This window comes from Tursiops truncatus, chromosome 8 (assembly GCF_011762595.2).
Source record: "Tursiops truncatus isolate mTurTru1 chromosome 8, mTurTru1.mat.Y, whole genome shotgun sequence".
Classification (NCBI taxonomy): Eukaryota; Metazoa; Chordata; class Mammalia; order Artiodactyla; family Delphinidae; genus Tursiops; species Tursiops truncatus.
The window spans coordinates 44,133,431-44,156,231 of NC_047041.1; the positions used below are offsets into that span (position 1 = coordinate 44,133,431).

Consider the following 22,801-nt stretch of genomic DNA (forward strand, 5'->3'; position numbering starts at 1 on the left):
TTCCCTTGGTTAAAGTCATAGTGTTAGTACATCTTGAAGTCACAATTTCAACTCAGGTCTTCTTTCTCCAAGTCTACCTGCAACCAGTCTACCTGCGACCCTTTGTGCTGTTCACAAATATTTCCAGCTCTCTATCTTCTGAACACGAGGCAGAATAGACTTCCCTGCCCTCCTGACGTTAGGCTTGCCCATGCCACTTGCTTTGGCTAATGAAATGGGAGCAGAAGAGCTGGTGGCTTTTTGCTTTACTTCCCTCTCCTGCCACAGGGAGCAGTGACATTCCAGATGGTAGTGGCTCTGCCACTTTGTGTCCCTGAGTGAAGACACCACGGAACAGAACCCCCAGCACAACTCAAGATGAGCACGGAACATAAGTGAACAGGAATCTGCGTTGTCACGTCTCCCCAGGGGCTGTTCGCTATCATGGCATAACCTACCTTATGTGATTAATTCATAAATGATGACTCAGGAACAGATTAAATTTTAACTTAAGAAGTATTAGTAGTAGGGAATCGCCATTTTTGCTAGAACTGAAATATCCTCGACACTAGAATTTATTTTATAATGTAATATAATTGGAAGAGTTTGGGTTTTGCAACCACATAGATGTATAATTTAATTTGAATCTCTGATCTAACCCATACTTGTTTAGTGACCTTGAGTTTTCATTTCTTTTTCAGGCCCCATTTACTCATCTATAAAATGAGGCTAGTAATATTTTCTGTTACGGCATTGACGTGATGGTTTGATAAAATAAGTCCTATAAAGCCTTTAGCAAATTGTCTGACACATAGATGATATCAAATAAGTGTTTTACAGGAAGTGTACCTTTTTGTAACTCCCTGCACCTGAAAGTCATTATTATACATACAGATTCCTGAGGCCCATACCAGACCTATTGAATTAGAATCTCAGGTGTGATCTACATTTTTAACAAACCCCTTTAGCAATTCTCTCCTGAGATTTGAAAACAATCATACTAAAAAAATGTTAAATATTTCTGCCCTGTGTATTTATCTCAGAGAGCCAAAAAGCCTCCAGTGAGAATCCTGAAATGATCTTAGAACCATCGACAGAAGTATCACCCACTGCACTGCAGATGAATCAAAGCGAGCTCAACAGAGGATTTGGGGGAATGCGATATACACTTCAAAGTAGTAACATCTAAAAGAAAACCCTTTGTGAACTCTTTGTGTCTCTAAGTATCATATGAATGGTAAAGTCTGACTAAAGTAATCTTCGCTGATGAGGAGCAGGGTTAGGGGGCCAGGCTGGGACTGAAAGACTGGCTGAAATCAGATGCCTGTGAAATGAGAGTGACCCCCAGTGAAATCAGGGCGAGGACTATTTTATCAGAAACCCAAATGAGTAAACAGTTATAACTCCTGAAACTTTCTGGTGGAATTCTAGGATGGAAATTTTACTTCTGTTGCTTTTAACCCACGGGATGCCTTTGATACCTGCTGGTGCTGTTTAGTAGTGGTGAGTAACTTTGGAGCTGTGTGTTATCCTTCTGACCCCCTTGTCACCAATTCACTTTCCCTACTTCTCCTCTCTTCCTGAGTTTATGTTGATATATATGCTTACTGATAGGCAAAACAAAAAGGGAAGTTGAAAATAACCAAGGAAGAAGAGGCTGCTCTAGTTCCAGTGAAGCAATTAGGCTTTCTTGTCCAAAAACAGGAGAGTAAAGAGGACTTCTGACTTTGAGTCTGTGGACTGGGGGTGGGGATGGGAAACTCATAGCCAGTAGGATCTTGGAGAAAAGGGCAGGAGGGATGCAGGTCAGTTCTGGGCATTGTGACCTAGGACCATTGTGTGAAGAAGCACTGGGGCTCAGTTTAGCTTTGAGGTCCTGGAGTCCCCAGAGAGCGGCCCTCCTGGGCAGACAGCTGGACAAGGACACTCGGCTACTGCTGCATCAGAAGAGGAAGGGGGTCCAGTACTCCTTCAAGGCATCACACAGCTGCAAGGGGCATGGACAGCAGAGACAGGCATACAGCGATCTTGCTTTTCCCTGCTCAAGATTGTGATGCCTGGGAGACACCATTTCAGATCCGTATAAGCCCTCCCTCCCACCTGCCCTGCTGGTGTTCTTATATCATACAAGGGAAGAGAGAAAGGGACCCACACCAACAGCCCTCCAAATAACTGATATTGGATTTCCTATGAATCTGGGTAGGTGGGGAAGTCTTTAGTAGACCTTAAATAAAACAGAAACATTTAAACAAATGTGATGTTACTTCCACTTTGAATACTGAGAAGTTGGGACTTCTAAACTTCTAGACCCATCACGCTTGCCTGAATGATACTGGGGTCAGCTGGCAGACCCCCATGCTTTGATTTCTGCCAGACATTGAACTGGAATGTTATATAAAGCAAGGTTGTAGCCTGGTGATTTAGCATTGCTTGGGGGAATAAGTTGCTACAGTCATCATTTCACTCTTCAGGTGAGATGTGCTTAAGGCCAGAGCTCTTCCTCAATGTTTGAGTTTTCCTATCTTTGTTTTGTTTTGTTTTTCACAGATAGGTGTTGCATTTATATCTGCTGGTTTAAATTCTGTCATATTTCACTTTTAGGCTTTTAGTGTGGCAAATTATGCTTTACTTTCAATTAGGCATTGGTAATGGAGTATCTGGTAAGAACTAGGAAATAATCCCGTAATTGAGTTTCGTACTCACTACATACGGATCATTCCTCATGTGTAACGTGCCCCAAATGCAGCTTCATTTTCTAGATACCCTGATACAGAATAAAGTTTTTCATCATTCGGTGTGGAAAAAAAAAATCGCAATGCGGAGAAGTGGAAATCAGTAGCAGATTTGCTTTTACTTCCTTCTTTCTGGTGTCTTTTGGGGAGACAGATCCAGAACCACAGAGAAGAGTCTAGCATGGCTTCTACCATTCTGGGTGAACTGGATTATCCTTTAGAATGATGTCTAGTCATTATAAGCATGTGAGAGTATCAGTTGTGCTTTACTTTTTCATGACCCACCTCCTATAGCAAATGGAGTTGGTTGCCCCATTCATCACCCTCACCCCTCTCTGGCACTCCCCTATCAAATACATGCCTACACAGTTCTACTGAAAACCCTTGCGATTCCCACCTGAAAGCATTCTCTAGGTTCCAGACCCTAATAGCCGGAAGCGCCATGAGATGATGATCAGGGAATAGCCATCAGCCAAAGAGAGATGGGAATGAGAGGATAAATGTACCTCTTCTTTGCCCATGGGGACGGGAGGTGAGTAACTCTGTGCCATGCCCTTCATTGTCTCCCTGAGTTCCCACTGGGATTAAGCCCTGGTTGCGCTCAACATTTACTTGCTTGATATTGTAAACTTTACTGGCTTTCTTCCACTTCCTGGCTCCTGTCCCCACTTTTCTACTGGTGCTTCCTGGGACCACCTCCCCAATATATTATTTGTCTCAGAGACTACTTCAGGGGGTATCCAACCAAAGACAACTCCTTGGGATAGAAAAGGGAGGTAATGAATAGTTCATGAGTGACTAATATGGAAACTAAAACTAAAAACTATTCAATATCTAACCTAGCCATAAAGTGATGTTGGGTTGTTCTATCCAAGAGGGTTGTCAGCTAGCCTCTAAAAGCCTCTCTCACTAGGGGACACTTATTGCCTTGGTGAATTTTCCCCAGTCTGAGGCCTTGCTGACCTTGTCAGCGCAAAGAGCAGATTCATCTCTTGGGTAGGGTCATATCGGGTAAGCTCTTAGAACAGAGGGATAAAACTTAAATACCAACTGATGAATTTACTATAAGAAGTAATGGCCACAGGGACTGGAATACTCAACCTCCAAGTGAGCACTGCAGACTGTTGTCAGAGGCTGACCTATATGGGATTCCAAATAAGCATCCGAGGTTGCATGAATGGCATGGAATCAGGACAAAGTGAGCCAGAGGCACCCAAGGTCTAAAGGCATTAGTCTCAGATACCCTGATACCCACATCTGCAAGTAAGGATGACAGTGCCTGTGAAAACAGGAATCTCAGACTCCTTGGCAGAAAATCCCTCCAACCTTTCCACATTGGGGATCCCCTCATGAACAGGACATGGAGATTACTGGCTAAATGCAAAATTCCTCTGGAAAATGTTTACAAGTGGAATGCCTCTGAGATTCTCAACTCCCCCTTCTGAGCCTCACATTCTTTCTTTAAATGTTAATAAATTCAATCAGACACGACCAGTTCTGCTGGACTGTAAATTATTCAGACTTGTTCAATGATGTTGCATATGTCAGCCCCAATGTTAATTTCCAAGGGGCAATCTCGCTTCTGTCGTATTTGGTTTTGAGAGGACTAACAAAGTCCCCGCTTACTAATACCACCTGCCATATCCAGGCTGTATTTCATTTGTTCTCACGTCCAGCCTTTGAAGTCACTGTTCATTATCCTTATTTTATTCACAAGCAAGTGGAAGTTCAGGTCAAGTTCCTTGGCCCAGGGATGGAACTGGAATTCAAGCCCCGGTTTAAGTTTCGAACTCCTGCTCTTTCTGCATCCCACCCAGAAGTTACAGTATCAAGCTTCTATTTAAGAGTTGATTTTAAAAAAGGCTTTCAATGCTAGAACAAAGTTTGACAACTCCTAAGGGTCCATTGAGCTCTAAGAGTGTATGATTCTTTACTGCACCTGGCTTTGTTACACCTCAGAATTGAGACATCTTTCTAAATAATTCTGACAAAAATTATTGCTCCTGGTTATTCAGGGACAAGAAACTGTGACTGAATTGTCTTTCTAGATGCCTCAGTTTTTCACTCCACTGACCTTGGGGTCATGTTATTCATCCACGTTACTCACCACAGCTCCTTCCTAATGCACATTGCATCTGATATTGATGATTCACAAGGAATGAGAGTAACTTTCTAAAGATTGTAAAAGATCTAATTACCCATATTGACCCTGCCCAGAAGCAACCACAAACAATGCTGTAATTAACTGAGTTTGTCTATAAATGAGAGACATATGGGTGATTTTTTATTACACAAGTAAAAAGGCAAGCTCATTTAGCATGCTGAAACATGTGCAACGCTTCTATATCTACCTTTATATCCTTCTTCATTCCTTGCTTCCACTCTCTCTTCCACTTTTCCTTATTTAAAAAAATGTTTATTTTTCCCATTAAGAAATTAAATCATCAAAGAACATTTTTGAAATTACAGGAATATGGAAAGATTAAAAAATTACCCATTGTTACTATTTAGAAATGACTAAAGATAACCTTGTAATGTGTCTTTCCTTTTTGGGGTGTGTGTGTGTGTGTGTGTGTGTGTGTGTGTGTGTGTGTGTGTGTGTACACACGTAATACAAACGACTTTTTGTTTGTTTGTATGTTTTAAAGAATATCAGTGTAGATGCTGTCACCCATATCAGCCTCTATGAGCTAAAGGATCTTTGCCTTGATTTATCTTTGTGTTTGTTTCAAAACCACCTGGTATTTGACAGAGATGTTTTGCAGCTGTTCTTTAAGAGATATGCAGTGGTCATCCGCCCTGACCTGGCTCTGGCTTGACCATAGGAATGCACCTGCTCAGATGAGGCCTGGAGGTGTCTGCAAGTTACCTTTGCCTGACTACCATGCTAAGATCTCCGCTCAAGGCGGGTTTTTGTATTGTTAGGCACAATTCGTGCTGTGTGCAAAGAAGACTGGAAGACTGCGCTTGCCCCAGCTGCCCCAGGCTGCTCCTGAAAATCTCCGCCCCTTTCCTAGAGCCCTGATGACAAGGCTATGTCCTACCCCTTTAAAATTCCCTTTCTCCCCTCCCTTTGGGAACAAAGTGTTTTTAGAGCAGAGCTCTCCGTTCTCCATTCCCTGTTCAATGAGTAAAGTTTCTGCTCTGCCATAAGGAGCCCAGTTTTGTTTGGCTGGCATTTGCAACTTCGGGCAAAGGACCCATTGAGGGGTCACCTACCCCTTGGGGATCAGTAAGAATGCCCTTTGGAGATTCCAACTATCCCACAGTCTCCTTTTCCCTGAAGAGGTGAGTTTAGAACCGGCCAAGAGGAGACAACCAGGCCAAGAAAGATAAGCATTCAATCAAAGGCTATGAGGAGTGTGAACACAGGGCACCCAGGAGAAAGCAAGCAGTGCAGTAGGGCTGGGGTACCAGATGCTGGAAAAGGACTGGTCAGGAGATGAGCATGGCCCAGATAAACATGAACCCTGAGAGCCATACTAAGGGATGTAAACTCCAACAGGAAGGCCATGGGTAGGAGTTTAGTAACATGATCAGAGCTCTAGAACAGTGCCTGGCATGTAGCCGGAGCTCAGTACACATCCATCCAATGAATAGATGGAGGACTACACGGCAGTTGTATAGAGGTTGGGAGGCAATAAACTAAGCTAGAGGTAGGGAAGCCAGTTAGGAAACTGATTTCCTTAACTACTAAGGGTCTGAACTGAGGTTCTGGAAATGGAGATAACAAAGATAAAATGGATTACAGGGAAATTAAATAAGGTTCTTCCCTCTCACCAAGGGTCCCCCCTTGTCAGATGGGTAGAATACCTTGGCTTGGCGCCCCAGGCTAACTCTTCACAGGCCTCTATTATCCCACTTCTCACATTGAATTGAAACTTTCGGTTTAATTAACTAGTAGATGAATTAGTGATTAAATTAACATGCAGAGGGGCGTCCCTGGTGGCGCAGTGGTTGGGAGTCCACCTGCTCAGGCAGGGGACACGGCTTCGTGCCCCGGTCCGGGAGGATCCCACATGCCACAGAGCGGCTGGGCCCGTGAGCCATGGCCGCTGAGCTTGAGCATCCGGAGCCTGTGCTCCGCAATGGGAGAGGCCACAACAGTGAGAGGCCCACGTACCGCAAAAAAGAAAAAAGAAAAAAATTAACATGCAGAGCATGTTGGTGGCTTTAAATGCACGTGCACATGAGATAAACTTTTACGCCCCAGGCATCTACTCTATTAAATTCCTATAGATGTGAGTTATCTGCCAAGTCCTTGTTTGAACTAGAAACATTCCTATACAGAAGAATTTTGAAATTCTCAGGGCGCAAAAACTTACTCCTTGTGTAATAGAGATTTTAAATTGATATTATACACTCCAGGACGTAAGGTTATGTTACTTCCTGTGATTGTTTTAAATGCAGTTAATGAGAGAATTGAGAACAAGGCGTCAGGGTACAAGCATTTGCAGGAAGAAGCTTGCAAGGCAAAAATGCTTTAAGCCATTAGGTGGTACACACCTTTTTTGGGGGGTGGGGCGTTCTCTATTATTATGTTTAAGACAAAATATTTATACTCATATGTATTAGAGAAAATTTAACCAGCATGACAAACTTGTGATTTCATGGATGATAAGGCTAAGTAACAACCAACTTAATCAATTAAGAAAATAATAGTACAGACAATACTGAGATATGGCAAAGATTACCAACGTGATTCATGCATGTTAGGAAACAATCAGCTCTCAAATGCAAGGAGTAGGACTGACCCTTCCTATATTTTTTAGTAAATTCCAGTTAATTTTCTGCAGTGAGTCAAGGTTAATTTGTTACTACTATTATTATTATTACTTTTTAACTCAGGCAATTGGAGTTTTCACCACTAGGATTTAGGTGTGTGCAACCTTCCCAGTCTCCTCCCCATTCAGGGCTCCACTCTACCAAGTACCTCCTATAAAGGAGGTAAGGGTAACGGAGTCATGGGGGGCAGGGCAGGACGCTCTGAGAAGGAGGCATTTGAGCAGACACCTCACGAAGTTAAGGTCAGAACCATCATGATATCTGGGGGAAGAGGGTTCTAAGCAAAGCTAACAGCAAATGCAAAGGTCCTGAGGTAGAAGTGTGCTTGGCATGTTTAAGGAACAGCAAGGAGACCAGTGTGGCTAAACTGAGGGAACTAGTGGTAGAAAATGATTCTGGAGAGGAGGCCAGATCATGTAGACGTTGTAGGATATGACGCAAGTTTTGGACTTTACTCCAAGTGGCATTAAAAGCCAGTCAGAGTTCTAAGCAGAAAAATTCCATGATAAGATTTACATTTAAAAGATCACACTAATGTGATGCACTGTTTGAATATACCTGCCAAAATCAGGGGTCTGCAGACTTCTCCAGTAAAGGATAAATCAGTAAATATTTTAGGCCTTGCAGGCCACACAGTCTCTGTCACAACTCTTCAACTCTGCCACAGTAGGGCAAAAGCAGCCAGACAATTTGTAAACAAATGGGCGTGGCTGTGTTCCAATAAAAATTTATTTATAAAAACAGGAGATCAGGTCAGAGTTTACCAACTTGGCTCCAGACCTAATTTCGGGTTTACGGGAAATACAGGCACATGGGAACAAAGTAAAAAGCACCTAATAGGAGTGTGCGACTTTCTCTAAGAGAGCTAACCTGGCTCATAAAAAAAAAAAAAAAAAATCAATGTCCTGGAAGGAAAAAAAAGACAAAAGGGCTGAGTTGGATTAAAATAGGCCAAAGAGACAACACGTATCTTGAATGAATCCTGGTTTGAAACATAGCATTTTGAGGACAACTGGGTACATTCAAGTATGGCGTGGATACGGAGAGGATATTAGTCAATCTGGAGTGTAAACGATCATCTCAGGTGTGATAATGACGCCATGATTCTGTAGGCGAGAATCCTTATCTTAGGAAACGGCTGCTGAAGTGTTAGTGAGGAAAGTGTAGAAAGTATGAACAGAAATTCAAGAGTCAGCATAAAATACAGCCAGATGAGGCAAACACGGCAGATGCTGAGTTGCTGTACAGGGGATCTGGACGTCATTCATTATGCTATTCTTTCAAGTTTCCTGTAGTCTGAAACAAGGTGGTGGGAGTAGAGGAATCTCTCTAGCTGCCCTGGGGAGCACCATCGGTGGAAGGCAGGAGAGGCTACTGGGAGCCCAGTGAGCAGGCCGCTGCATCATCTAGGCAAGGACCTGTCACCAGCGTGGCCTCTGGACCACCAGCGTGGTCCTCCATCCCCACCCCAACTCCCTACCTCTCCCCAGGCTCAGAAGCAGCCTACTGCGTCAGGCCTATGTGGGGCAGGGCAGAGAGGACAGCCAAGAGAGCAGAATGGCCTCTCTCTTGCTGGATTTCTGGCTCACACCTCCCCTTGGGTAAAGGTCAGAAATCTGGAGTTTGGTCTCAGATCAGACCCAGGGGTAGATTTCTCTCCAGTGGCAGAGGAGTTGCCCTACCCCCCCTACCCCCCCCCCGCCGCCCCCCGCAAGTCTTAGGAAAGGGATTCTTCTCCACACTGAAGGGCATGGTATCTTACTATAATGGAAACCAGAGCAGGTCTCGTCCCTATTAAAAAGCTTTGCCGGCTCCCCACTGCTCCTTTTCCAGGCTTGCAAGCTGTGTGCCAGGTACTGCTGAATCCAGGATTTCCTGTTGATTACCTCCCTGAATCTTTTAGCAATCCTGTGACAAACCCCAGTTGATTCATGGTTTGCCAAGCCCCGTGGAGATCTCCATCTAGAATCCAGGCCCTGGCTGAGCTCTCCAGTTTCAAGGCTTCCACTTCCCCTCTTCCAAGATTCCTGGCCCTTTCATTCATTGGTGATGCAGAACCCTCTGTGGTCCTGGGAAGATGAGCTCTCTCAATTCTTGGGCTTTGAATATGCTGGTCCCTTTTCCCGGAGTCACTTTCTCTTTCCTATCTCTGTGGTCAACTCCCACCCACTCTTCAAAACTCAGCCCAACGCCCAGGTCCTATGCACTTACAGGTCTCAGTTTGCTTTCACTGGCAGTCCACGTTTTGGCCCCCAGTTTTCAGCTGAGTAACACCTAGCTAGCTTGAGATGGTAATTCTGTTTCCCTTGGTGGGGCAAGTATATTTTCAACCTTAGGAAGGTAGGTAACCATAATTACAGTATAGATTGTGGCAACACATTTTGTGATATTGTTTTGTATATGGTCTAGAAATGTATTGTTCAAGAGGGCAGCCACTAGCCTTATGTGGCTGTTTAAATGTAAATTAATAAAATAAAATAAAAATTCCATTTCTCAGTCATACTAGCCACATTTCAAATGCTCCACAAGCACATGTGACTAGTGGATACCCTTTTAGACACCACGGATATTAAACATTACTATAATGGTAGAAAGTTCTCTTGGATGGCACTGTTTTAGGGTTCTCCAGCAGGTCAGATGAATCCTCATCTCACAGACAAGCTAAAGGAGTGTTTCTCAAAGTCAGGTCCAAAGGGACAAAGTGGGGAAAAAATATTCACCACTCATTACAAAGGGTTAAGCTCCTTAATATATAAAGAGCTTTCAAAAATAAATAAGAAAAAGACCAACTACCTAATAGAAAAATAGACAAAGGATATGAACAGACAGTATAGAAACTGATATGGCCTTTGAACATATGAAAAGACACTCAAACTCACCCACAGAAAGAAAAGCCAAAACTACCCTGAGGTGCCATTTCCCACTGATCAGATTGGTAAAAAAAAATCCAACATTTGAAAACAAGGCTGTGAGAACGCTCTTAGACATGGCCTAATAGAGCCATTGCTCAAAATTACAAATGCATATTCCCTGTGACCCAGAAATCCTACATCTAAGAATTCATCTTACAGATTTACTTGCACATATGTCAAATGAAATAAGCACAAGGTATTGGGTTGGGCAAAAAGCTCATTTGGTTTTTCCATAAGATGGCTCTAGTAGTGCTTAGTTGTCTTTAATGTCATTTGAAACAATTTTGTTAGATTGTATTGTGACAGCTGTCACATCAGCATGCATTTTTAAAAATACTTATCAAAATTGTTGAATTTTTGTGTGGCCATTTTAATATTGAAGATGGAAGGAAAAAAGCAACATTTTTGGCATATCATGCTTTATTATTTCAAGAAAGGTAAAAACGCAACTGAAACACAAAAAAAGATTTTTGCAGCATATGGAGAACGTGCTGTGACTGACAGAACATGTCAAAAGTGGTTTGCAAAGTTTCGTGCTGGAGATTTCTTGCTGGACGACGCTCCACGCAAGGTCGGGTACACAAGTTGAAGTTGATAACAATCAAATCGAGACATTAATTGAAAACAATCAAAGTTATACCAGGCGGGAGATAGCCGACAAACTCAAAATATCCATATCAAGAGCTGAAAATCATTTGCACCAGCTTGGTTATGTTAATCACTTTGATGTTTGGGTTCCACATAAGTTAAGCGAAAAAAAACCTTCTCGACCATATTTCCACACGCTATTCTCTACTGAAATGTAATGAAAACATTCTGTTTTTAGAACAAGCTGTGAGAACGGAAGAGATCATGGGGCAAGCGAAATGAACCACCACCAACCACACCAAAGGCCAGTCTTCATCCAAAGAAGGTGGTTATGTATATGGTGGGATTGGAAGGGAGTCCTCTATTATGAGCTTCTTCTGGAAAACCAAACGATTAATTACAACAAGTACTGCTCCCAATTAGACCAACTGAAAGCAGCACTTGAAGAAAAGCATCTGGAACGAGTCAACAGAAAACGCATAATCTTTCATCAGGATACCACAAGACCACATGTTTCTTTGATGATCAGGCAAAAACTGTTACAGCTTGGCTGGGAAGTTCTGATTCATCCGCCATATTCACCAGACATAACAACACCTTCGGATTTCTGTTTATTTTGGTCTTTATAAAATTCTCTTAATGTAAAAAATTTCAATTCCCTGGAAGACTGTAAAAGGCACCTGCAATAGTTCTTTGCTCAAAAAGATAAATTTGGGGAAGATGGAATTATGAAGTTGCCTGAAAAATGGCAGAAGGTAGTGGAACAAAATAGTGAATATGTTGTCCAGTAAAATAATTGGTGAAAATGAAAACTGTGTCTTTAAGTTTTACTTAAAAACCAAAGGTACTTTTTGGCCAACCCAATACTTCACTGTGGCATTGTTTGGAAACAACTCCAGTCACCATTAATAAAGAACTGCTAAACAAACTTAGGGGCATACATGTGCAGCTATTAAAAAAAAAATGTAGCAGCAGTTCTCTATATATGGAAGCAGAAAGATTCCTCTAGATAACTTAAGTGAAAAAAGCAAGCTCAGAACAGTTTGCATACAATGGCACCTTTTGTGTAAAAAGATAAAACAAGGAGAGTAGAACCCAAAAGGATCTGAATGGATCTGTCCATGTGTGAAGAAGCTCTTCCCAGACACAGAAGAACAGCAGTTAACTCGGGGGTGAGAGCACATGAGGCAGAAATGAGAGCAAAGCTTTCACCAGACACTGCCTCTTACAATTTGTTTTGACCTAAGTAATTCTACATCATCTCTTCTAATTATTAAATAATCTTTTAAAAACTGATTCTCTGGGCAACCTGTCTCAAAATCAGTGAAGATGCTCATTAAAAATGCAGCCCCCTCCAGACAGGCAGAGGCCCAGCCCCAGTACTGTCAACAAGCTCCGCCCAGGATTCCCACGAACCCGCCCGTCTGAGGACGCAGAACCGGGTCAGTGGACTGAGAAGCCCTGCTCTTCCCAGCTCGCGGAAGGGCTGAGACGGTAAACTCCTAATCTGTCCGTCTGCGCCCCTTCTTACACTGGGCTTGGAAGCTCTCAAAGGGCGTCCTCGAGGAGGCCCAGACTCACCTCCCTCTGGCGAGTCCACGTGGATGGTCCTCTTGCTGACTGTGGTCCACTGCAGGCAGCGTATGACAAAAGGGTTGGGCACCGTCTCCTGGTCTTCATCAGGGACTTTCTGCGACACAGAAGTTGTTGAGAGGGGGCAGGGCCTGGTCGGGGGCTCCGGCGCTCCTTCCATCCAGCGAGGAGCCGTCACTCCAGGTCTTTATGGATTCACTGCGCTCGTGGAAACAACCTTCTTTCACGACAGACATCTAGTCCACGGTGGCAGTGGGACATGTTGTCACCTAGCTTGGGGCAGCTCAGGGCCGCCGGACCTGCAGAAGGCTTGGTGGAGAGAGCACAGTCTGTCGCCCGAGGCTGCCCAGAATACACGGCTGGGATCTACTCCCGCCGGCACCGCTACCGTCACCCTGCGCTCGCTCCAGCTCTTCGTGTTTCCAGACGCACTGCCCCCTCCTGTCCAGGCCCCGGGCTCCAGCACCTTCTTAACACCATAACGTAGAAATATCTAGACTGGACTTCCTATTCTCATTGTGGATGAAGAAACAGAATTTTCTCAGGAAAATTACAGAGACTTGCCCAAGATCACAGGCTAATTTAAAGCAGAATTTTGCTTGAGAATTTAAGGCAGGATTCTTCTGAGAAGCAGAATCCAGGATTGCTAGTTTCTGACGCTGTGAGGCTTTCCTGTGCACTAAGCAACCTGCAGTCTTCCCGTACTTCAGTTAGGGCGGGGCTGCAGACTCCGCTGGAGCAGCCAACCCAGATGTATCCACAGCGAAGAACAGGACAGAGGGTTTGCGCATGCGCCACCCCAGGCTCCAGAGTAGATTTCTGGTTGGCGGGATTTCAAACATCTTACCTACCGTTGATGTATACCCTTTCATTTATTCATCCGTTCATCCATTCATCATCATCATCATCATCATCATCCTCGCTACTAATATTGAACATCTATGTTGTGCTGGGATATGAAGTTATAAAGTCAGCCAAGAGTTTCTGCTTTTAAGGATCTCAGAGTACAAAGGAAGAGATATATAAACAAATATTTGTATTATAAAATGGGGGATCTACTGGGATTCTGAAAGTACTGGGCCTTAAAGATGGACACCGTGCAGAGTTTGTATTGCCCCCCACCCCAACCCTCCCTGCCCCCAGCCAGCGATGCCAGACACGGAGACAACAGTCTTTTGCAGGGAGAAAAAGTCTTCATTGCAGGGCGGCCACGCAAGGAGACAGGAAGCAGAACTCTGAAATCTGTCTCCCAGATGGCAAGGTGAGGTGGATATTTAAAGATTGGGCTCTGGGGCCGTGAAGAAAAAGGGAGGGTGCTGTGCTTACAAAGGCCAAGGAAGTGCCAAGTTCCTATGCACAGGCCCAAGCAGGCTTCCTGCCTCTGCATGTGCAGATGCCAGGGAGTTGGTATGAAGCAAGAGGTGGCAATTTGGGCTGTGATATTGTTACTGATCAGGGTTCTTGGCCTCCTTAATCAATAGAAATTGATCAGACGCCAGACAAGAAATTCAGGCAAGACTTTATTGGGGCCCCTGCGGCAGCAGGGGGGAGGGAGAGCAAACAACAGGTTCCCGCACTTGCTTACCTGCTTGTGGTGGGGGGAGGGGAGGGCCGAGAGCTGGTTCCTTATATGGGGTTAGGGTAGGGGTGTGTTCAGGGGTCGGGCTGGAGGGGTGGCGTAGGTGTTTTGCCCACCTCTTAGGTGGTATTTTGTGCTTCGGGCACTCTCAGTACCCTGCTTTTGCTCCCGACCCCCTGCTTTTGCTCCCTGCTCTTCAGAAGTGGCTGTTGGTGTTTTTTGGTCTTTTTGTATCTTGTTGTCCATAATTTGGCCCAGCTGCACATGCACAAAGGATATAATTATTATTGTCTCACATGCTTGGTGAGACAAAGCTTAGTAATACTAGGAACTAAAACATTCTCATAATTAGAACTTGCTCATCAAGTTTAGTCCCTTATAGTTTCTTTGTATTTTGTTGCTTGAGGAGACGCTTGTCCAGGTGCAAGCACAGCTGCACAGTGTCCCACGTCCCAGGCCCTAGGTCCCAGCCTGTCTCAATATCAAAGGGTCACCAATCGGACAAGCAGGTTTATTCTGCCCAAAGTTTGATCAGCCATCTTGGCTCCAGCTGGTTTCAGCCAGTCTTGTTGTGTTAGACGCAGAGGGGATTTCAACAAGTTGTTTCTTTATCTGCTGTTCTGTAAGACAAGCTCAAGAATTTGTGTTCGTTACCAATTTTTTTCTTTTAAGCCTATGGGGCAGGCTCTCACTTGTGGGGAGGGTGAGTGTGATGTAGGGAAGGCTTTAAGGGGGAGAGGTCACCTGAAGAATATGTAATATGGGATGAGGAAGAAGAAAGGATTTTTCAGAGGGGAGGCATGTAGGAAGGCACAGAGTTACTGAACATGCTGGTGTATTTGGAAAAATGCATGTGCATCCAAATGGCTGGAATATAAAGTGTGAGGAAAGACGTGTAGATGTCGAATTATATATAGGATAAACAACAAGGTCCTACTGTATAGCACAGGGAACAATATTCAATATATTGTGATAAACCATAATGGAAAAGAATATGAAAAAGTGTCTGTATGTGTATAACTGAGTCATTTTGCTGTACAGAGGTTGGCACAGCATTGTAAATCAACTATAACTCAATTTAAAAAAAAAAAAGAAGTGTAGAAGTCGAGGTGGAGAAGGGTAGGGGAGAGATAGTTCACTGCCAGAACAGATCTCATAGCAAGAGGGAACCCAGGAGGAGGAGAGCTGATTTTAGAAAGTAGGAAATATGGCAATATTTCTGTGTGTGCGTGTGTGTGTGTGTGTGTGTGTGTGTGTGTGAGATGTTAGAGCACTAGATTCTGAGAACGGAAATAGAGGGAAGAAAAAAGAGTCTCAGACTTATCTGGAGTAGAAAGATAAGTTGCTGGGTTTTTCAAGATTCTTAGATCCTTTTACACTAACTGCTCTCCTGTCTCTTTAATGCTCTTCCTTTAAAGAAAGTTTTAAAGCAATGTCACTCCATAGGGAAAACGAAACAAGGGAAAGAAGTATATATGTCACTGCCACTGATCAGTACACGTCACTGATGATCTTGTTCTATGATTACTTTTCAGGTAACAAGTTTGTGTATTTTTTTTCCTTTCTTGTTTTTATATCTGTTGCTAGAAAATTCAAAGCGAGAGAAAAGAATCCTCAATAATCTACCACTATGAGAGCAACTAATCACTTGCTTCCAAAAAAAAAAAAAAAACAGGGAAAGAGGTAGGGTACAGAGGACCTAGAAGAAATCAGTGGGATCAACCGCTCACCCTTCTGTTTGTCCACTCTCTGTCTCATTGTGGGTCTTCTCAAGGTCCTTTAGAGTGGATATAACTCATAATGGGTGTGATATTACTATTAATTTTTAGGCAATGATTTTACCATATGGAACTCCCTTCTCTACTTGACGTTCTTAAAGGAGAAGCTAACTGGTCAGATTTCAGTGAATCCTTTAAATAAGCAGGGGGTGCACTGCAGCAGTGCTGCCTCTCCAGGGTTCACCTTCCACCTTGTCATCACAGGTAGGGGGGCCTGCTCTTCACCGGCTTAGGTCCCCATGTAGGGACATCAGAAACCCAGGCTTTATTCTTATAAGCTTCATTACTTCTAAAACCTACTTATCAAAACAAGGCTATAATTATTATTGTCTCACATGCTTGGTGAGACAAAGCTTAGTAATACTAGGAACTAAAACATTCTTATAATTAGAACTTGCTGATCAGAATGAGTTTATTATGTTTACCTTCTTATTCTAGTATATGCCATGCATCAAAAACTTGACATTAGGGCTTCCCTGGTGGCGCAGTGGTTGAGAGTCCGCCTGCCGATGCAGGGGACACGGGTTCGTGCCCCGGTCCGGGAAGATCCCACATGCTGCGGAGTGGCTGGGCCCGTGAGCCATGGCCGCTGAGCCTGCGCGTCCAGAGCCTGTTCTCCGCAATGGGAGAGGCCACAACAGTGAGAGGCCTGCGTACCGCAAAAAAAAAAAAACCCAGAAAACAAAAAAGAAACTTGACTTCGTTCTCTTTTCTTTATCTCTGAAATGGAAATATATACAAGAAATTTTCAAAAGGAATTAGTATAGATTTATATCATACTTAAAGAAGTTATTATACAATAAGCATTTTTCATGCTTTTATCTATAAAGATATAGGGGATTATATATATATATATATATATATATATATATTTATTTATATATATATATCCCTTCATAATTTACTCTATTTACTATTGTTTTCCACTATATGTACTTTATTTGGCTTTTAACTTTTCACTATTATAAATAAACCTTTATATGCAAGTAGCTTTTTCCATAGTTAATTTTCTTAGCTTTGAGTCCAAGGAAACAAATAATGAACCTAAGTATGTAGTAGTTAGGAGCACAGGTTTTGGAGCCAAACAGACCAAATGCCAAATTCCAACTCTGACATTTACCTGTGACACAATTTATTTTTATTTTTGCCTTGGCATTTTCTTCTGAAATATTGGGGTAATGCTACTTAACTCACAAATTTGGTTGTGATAAGCAAAATAATGCTTCTCTATAGCAGTTGAAACAGTGCCTGGAATAAGTAAGTGCTTTGTTACTGTCTACATTTTAATTATTGTCTACTAGATTACAAAAATGTTTCTCAAATGTTTTTAGTAATATGGAGTGACACTAACAAAGTGTGAGAGCACCAACCTGCTTTGCATATTTTTCTCTCTGTAAATGTTATAGGAAGTTTCTAATTTACTTTTTACTTTCAATTTACAAATCTAAGAAATGAAGATACCAGAGCCTAATTAATCCTTACATTTGGAGGTATGAAGCATCTCTAATTAGAGTAACTATTACACATTATGTGTAAATATTTAACTGACACAAAAGCTTTCTGTCGGAAGACCTGATCTCTTCCGTTATAGAGATAAAAAGATATTCTCACTTTCGTTTTTCTTTAATTGTAAACATATCAGAGAGGAATGAAGCAGCATAGAAATAGCAACCTTTTTTTTAACACTGCTGTGTATATGCCAGAATTTTTGCTAGACATTTGAATCATATTTTTCCTAATGTCATGATGATCCCTATTGTATTATTTACATTTCTCAGATCACTGTATGTAATTGTGATTTATTTGCCACGTTCCCTTCTAGGACAAAGGCATGATAGAATGAGAACAACTGTGGAAAAAGGGATAGGACTGAAGGGGCAGAGAAGCTACCAGTGATAACCTGTGATGATCAGTTCTGTCCTGTAATCATCTTATCCCAAAGCCCCATAACTTCTTGTTCTGATTGTGCCCATTAGGCAAAGCAGCCATTTTCCCCCATGGAAACAGTGGGCAGGAAACTTGCCTCTGAGACCACACAGTCTGTCATTGGAAAAGCTACAGGCAGTCCTTTCCACTCACTCTGCCCAAACCCCTTCCCAGAGTTGAGGCAGAACAGTGACATAAGGTCCCTTAAATTATCCAGTAGGAAGAAGCCTAGATACCTTTGTTCTAATGCACACTGTTGCAGGCACTGACTATGAAGCTCACTTCCTTTGGCTAAAAGTATGTGACTCCGGAGCACAAGCTAATTAGTGTTATGCCAATATTGCTTTTCTTTGCCACTGAGGAGATTGATTAGGTATGTATCCTGTTTTTATTTAAGCTGTACAGCTTTTCCATTCATAACTCTAGGGGAAAACCATTGCTGTAGCAAATGCAAAGACCCAAGGCAATGCAGACTCTGGGTGCTGATTTGGGGTTTCTACTGCTGTTACCAGCCAGAGCCAGAACCGAGCTCAAGGTCAGCTGCTCATCGCTCAAAAGTCAATGTTTGAGAGACAAGGGTTGGTGGAAAAAGAAAGATGCTTTCTTCAGGAAGCCGCCAACCTGGGATGATGGCAGACTGTTGTCGCCCAAAGCATCTCCCTCTTGTTGGTTAGAGGGAAAGGGTTGTATAGGGAAAAGCCAGGAAGTTTCAGGGGTGTGCAGGCAGGGGCCATGTGCAGAACAGCACAGTCAGCTCCGACAGTCATTTTGAAACTGGTCATGTGGTGGTCTGGTCAGCGTCATCTTGATTGTTTAAAGCACAGTTAGTCTTCAACTCCAGGGTCTCCTTGTTCCCATTTCCTTGAGGCCAGTTCCTGGAATTGTGCAAGCCATAGATTCAGTACTGCTCAAGATGCAGCAGCTTACATTATGGCTATAGTCTGGTCATCTGGCCAGCTTTTTCCCTCTGGTGGTGGTTATAGTATCTGCAAAACAACTCAGGAATGTGTATTGGACACTGTTATCTATGTCCTTCAGGGAGGAACTACAGATTCTGTGACTCCTAACCATTAATTGCTTGAGCCTTTTGTGACTCGGGATGCCTGGGAGGCTGCAGCTTTTCTACAAACAAGAGGCAGGGAACACAGAAGGGCTTTCGTAACTGGGAGGACCTCACAGGGTTCTGCTCGCTTTCACTAATGTGAATGTGTGACCTAGGTTGGTTCTTTCCCTGATTGGCTCCCAGATTCCTCCTCTGTGAAAATGAAGGGGTTGGTTCCTTGCTTTCCTTGGTCCATTCCAGTATAAGCATCCTATGGACTAAAGCGTTTAGTAATGGGCAGGAGATGACCATAGATTTTATGGGGCTCCACCTAGTGGCTTTGCCCCATATTGCAGCTCTAAGTTCTACCCGGTTTTCTTAGGCCTTCAGTGAAGTGCCTCAGATAGTTCTGCTTTGCCCATCACACAGTATGTTCGTAATTAGTAGAACAGGGGAGAATGGAGCAGAGTGGTAAGAAGGGGAGAAGGAAAAATACTTATTTTGACTCTCACATTTAGTAAAACCTCAAATTTAGATCAAATTTAGACTTTGCTATTATCTGTAATTGAGATAATATAGACAGCTATTGAGTCTGTGAATGCATATGTTTAAGCATTAATTAATTAAATGTAAACATTAAAATGTGATTCAATTTTTGAAGCCATGTATCAGTATCATCATTTAAAATAATTAGAACTGCAGCCTCAAATAATGGAAGAAGTTTAAACTCTTCTTACTTCCGAGAAATTTCATATGTAGAGAACACAGTCACTGCATGCCAAGCAAAGTTCTGCTGTGGTAGATTCCTTGAGAGAAAAGTTCTTAGGGGAGGTAAGAAATGCATGTAAAAATAATTAGTCCTATAAAATAATGAAGATGTTTTCACTGAGCACCTCCTCTGTCATTATGTTGAACACGGGGCCTAGAAAAATGCAGGAGACATGGTTCCTAATATCCTCAAGAGATTGATAGTTCATTAGGAGAGGCAGATGTTTATAAACATATTCACAACATTATATATAAGTATATAAGCTATAATAGAGAGTTTTTTTGTTTTTTTTTTTTAGTAACTACGGTGGTAATGCAACAGAGACATCTATTTTGTTGGGAGAGTTAAGGAATGCTTCATGGAATCAGAGGCACAGAATATTGTAGAAGAATAGAATAGAAAAAATCCTTCACAGAATAGAAGCTGCTGCTTAAAGGATAATTCAGTATTTTCAAATAGGATGGGAGGAGCTCTTCAGAGAAATTGAAGAGCATATAATGGTGCATGTTAAGTGGAAAATGATTCACAGCACTGATGTCAAATGTGTAAGTGTTTAGAGACTGAGGAAAGCAAATTTATCTTTTTCCTGTTCTATTTGCTTGGACAGAAGCCCTGCCCCTACATGCATTTTTTTTTTTTTTTTTCTGAAAGGACTGAAATCAGCATAGTCATGACTACAATGTATGTTTGAAATGAGTGTTGACATGGTTGTAAAGAACATAGGCTTCTGAGGCTACAGACCTTGCTTTGAGTCCTAGCTCTGTGCCTTCTAGCTAATTAAACACGGGCAGCTGCTTAGCTCTTTGAGATTCCTTTACTCCTTAGAAAACGTGAGAAATAATAATAATCACCACATAGAATTGTTATGAAGATTAAATGTGAGTACAAATAATATCAGGAACGAAAGTGAGACATTATTATCAGAGATGAGAGAAATTAAAATGACAGAATAATGAAAGACATTTGCTAACAAATAGTGAAATTTTGATAAAATGAGTAAGTTATTTTATTTATTTTTTAAAAAGTTTTATTTATTTATTTATTATTTATTTGGCTGCCCCAGGTCTTAGTTTGTGGCAGGCTGGCTCCTTAGTCACAGCTTGCCAGCTCCTTAGTTGTGGCACACGAACTCTTAGTTGCAGCATGCACATGGGATCTAGTTCCCTGACCAGAGCTGAAACCCGGGCCCCCTGCACTGGAAGCTTGGAGTCTTAACTGCTGTGCCACCAGGGAAGTCCCAAGAGTAAGTTACTTTAAAATGCAATTTATTGTAACATACACAGATGTATTATAAAAATTGAATAGTCCTATATCTAGTAAAGAAATGTGTCTCAAAATAAAAACCATCCCACAAAGGAAACTCCAGGCACAGATAAGTTTAGTGGTGAATTATTCCAAACATTTAAGCAAAAAAATAACACCAACCTCTGCTAAATTTTATTAGAGAATAGAAAAAAAGGGAACACTTCCAATTTTACTAGGCCAGTATAATCTTGATAACAAAACCTGATACAGACATTATAAGAAAGAAATATTACAGGTTAATATCGCTCATAAACATAGATGCAAAAATCCTAAATTGTATTAGCTGATAACTGAATCAAGTGAGATTAAGGTGGGTTTATTTCAGATTGTTTCAATATTCAAAAATCAATATAATTCACTATATTTAGAAAATAAAGGAGAAAATTATATGATAATCTCAATAGTTGCAGACAAAAGCATGGATACCTCTCAACAACCATTCATGTTATAAACTTGTAGCATACTAGAAATAGAAAGAAACTTCTTTAATATGTTAAAGAACATCTACCAAACCTTCACTGTATACTTCACAATTAATGGTAAAATCTTTGAAGTTTGCACCATGAGATCAGGAACAAGATTAAGATGCCCACTATCACCTTTTTTAACAATATACTGGAGATCCAGTTAGAACAAATGGTGTGACTATTGGAAAGGAAGAAATAACTGTCATTATTTGTGGATAGCACGATTATAGATGTGGAAAATCCGAAAGGATCTCCAGATAATCTATAAGAATTAGCAAGTGAATTTAGTAAATTCAGCATACAAATATCAATTTGCATTTTATATACCAGCAAAAGTGATTAGAAAAAAATTTTTTAACTACATAGCTAATGAATGATGTACAAAGTCTCCCTCTACACAGAACACTATGAAACATTATTGAGAGATTTTAAACATACTCGGCTGGATCCAGATGAAAAACAAAAACATTCAAAATTGCCCATAAAATGTTAGCACTAATTGCACACAAGCCCCCATTAGGAGACAACCTATTAATTGCTCATCATAGGATGGTTTTAAAAAAGTTCTGTGAAAACTGTCATTGATTTCAAAGCTTTGTTCATGTCTGGCAGGAAAGGTTGTGGTATGTCTTATGAGTGTCTGGAACATCAGAGGAGCTAAAGAAGGTAATGTTACTAGTGATCTTCAAACTGCAGCTGAGTGAGGGTGAAGAAAATGGAGTGGGCTGGTGGAATAAATTAATTTTTATGCATGTAAAGCTACCATGAGGATCCAAAGGCAAGCAGCAAGTCACCTGACTTAGTTTTTCAGCTGCAACCAAGGCATTGTAAATATTAACAATAATTTCTGTCTTTTGATTCAAGATTAATGTGTACCCCAATCTAGCTTTTTTTGTAAAAGTCATTTATAGTCTCTCCTCTAACTGGTGACACTAAGGCCACATGGTGAGAAATATTAGGACAATGGTATTCAAAGCATGGATAAATTTTTTGTACCTACTGTTAGGCTTGTAGATTTATTGAGCACATACTATGTTCAAGTGCTTTAGAAGAGTTTTACACATATAATAGCTGTTACATATTTTGGTACCTTTCTTAAAGATAAGGGAATGAGACTAAGGGAATGAGACTCAAAGAGGATATGCAACTTGTTCAAGGCACCCAGATAGTTAAGAGTCAAAAGTCAGTTTTGAACTCAAACTTACCTGACCCTAAAAACATGAGCTCTTTTCTTTATACCATGATGCCTGCAAACTTGATGTGTGATAAATTGTTTAGCCCAGTATCTGATACATCTTTAGTATTCAATAAGTTCTATTATTATTATTATTGTTATTAAAATATGA

The 22,801-nt window shown here is 41.7% G+C and overlaps 1 long non-coding RNA gene across 1 annotated transcript in view; it reads right to left on the bottom strand.

Moving 5' to 3' along the window:
• LOC109552324 (uncharacterized) overlaps positions 1–13,848 on the bottom strand; it is a 90,077-nt gene extending 76,229 nt beyond the window's left edge. Inside the window, exon 1 of the long non-coding RNA XR_012333378.1 lies at positions 12,578–13,848. This is a non-coding gene — a long non-coding RNA (uncharacterized lncRNA). The remainder of the gene's footprint in view (positions 1–12,577) is intronic.
• Between the last annotated feature and the right edge of the window lie 8,953 nt (positions 13,849–22,801).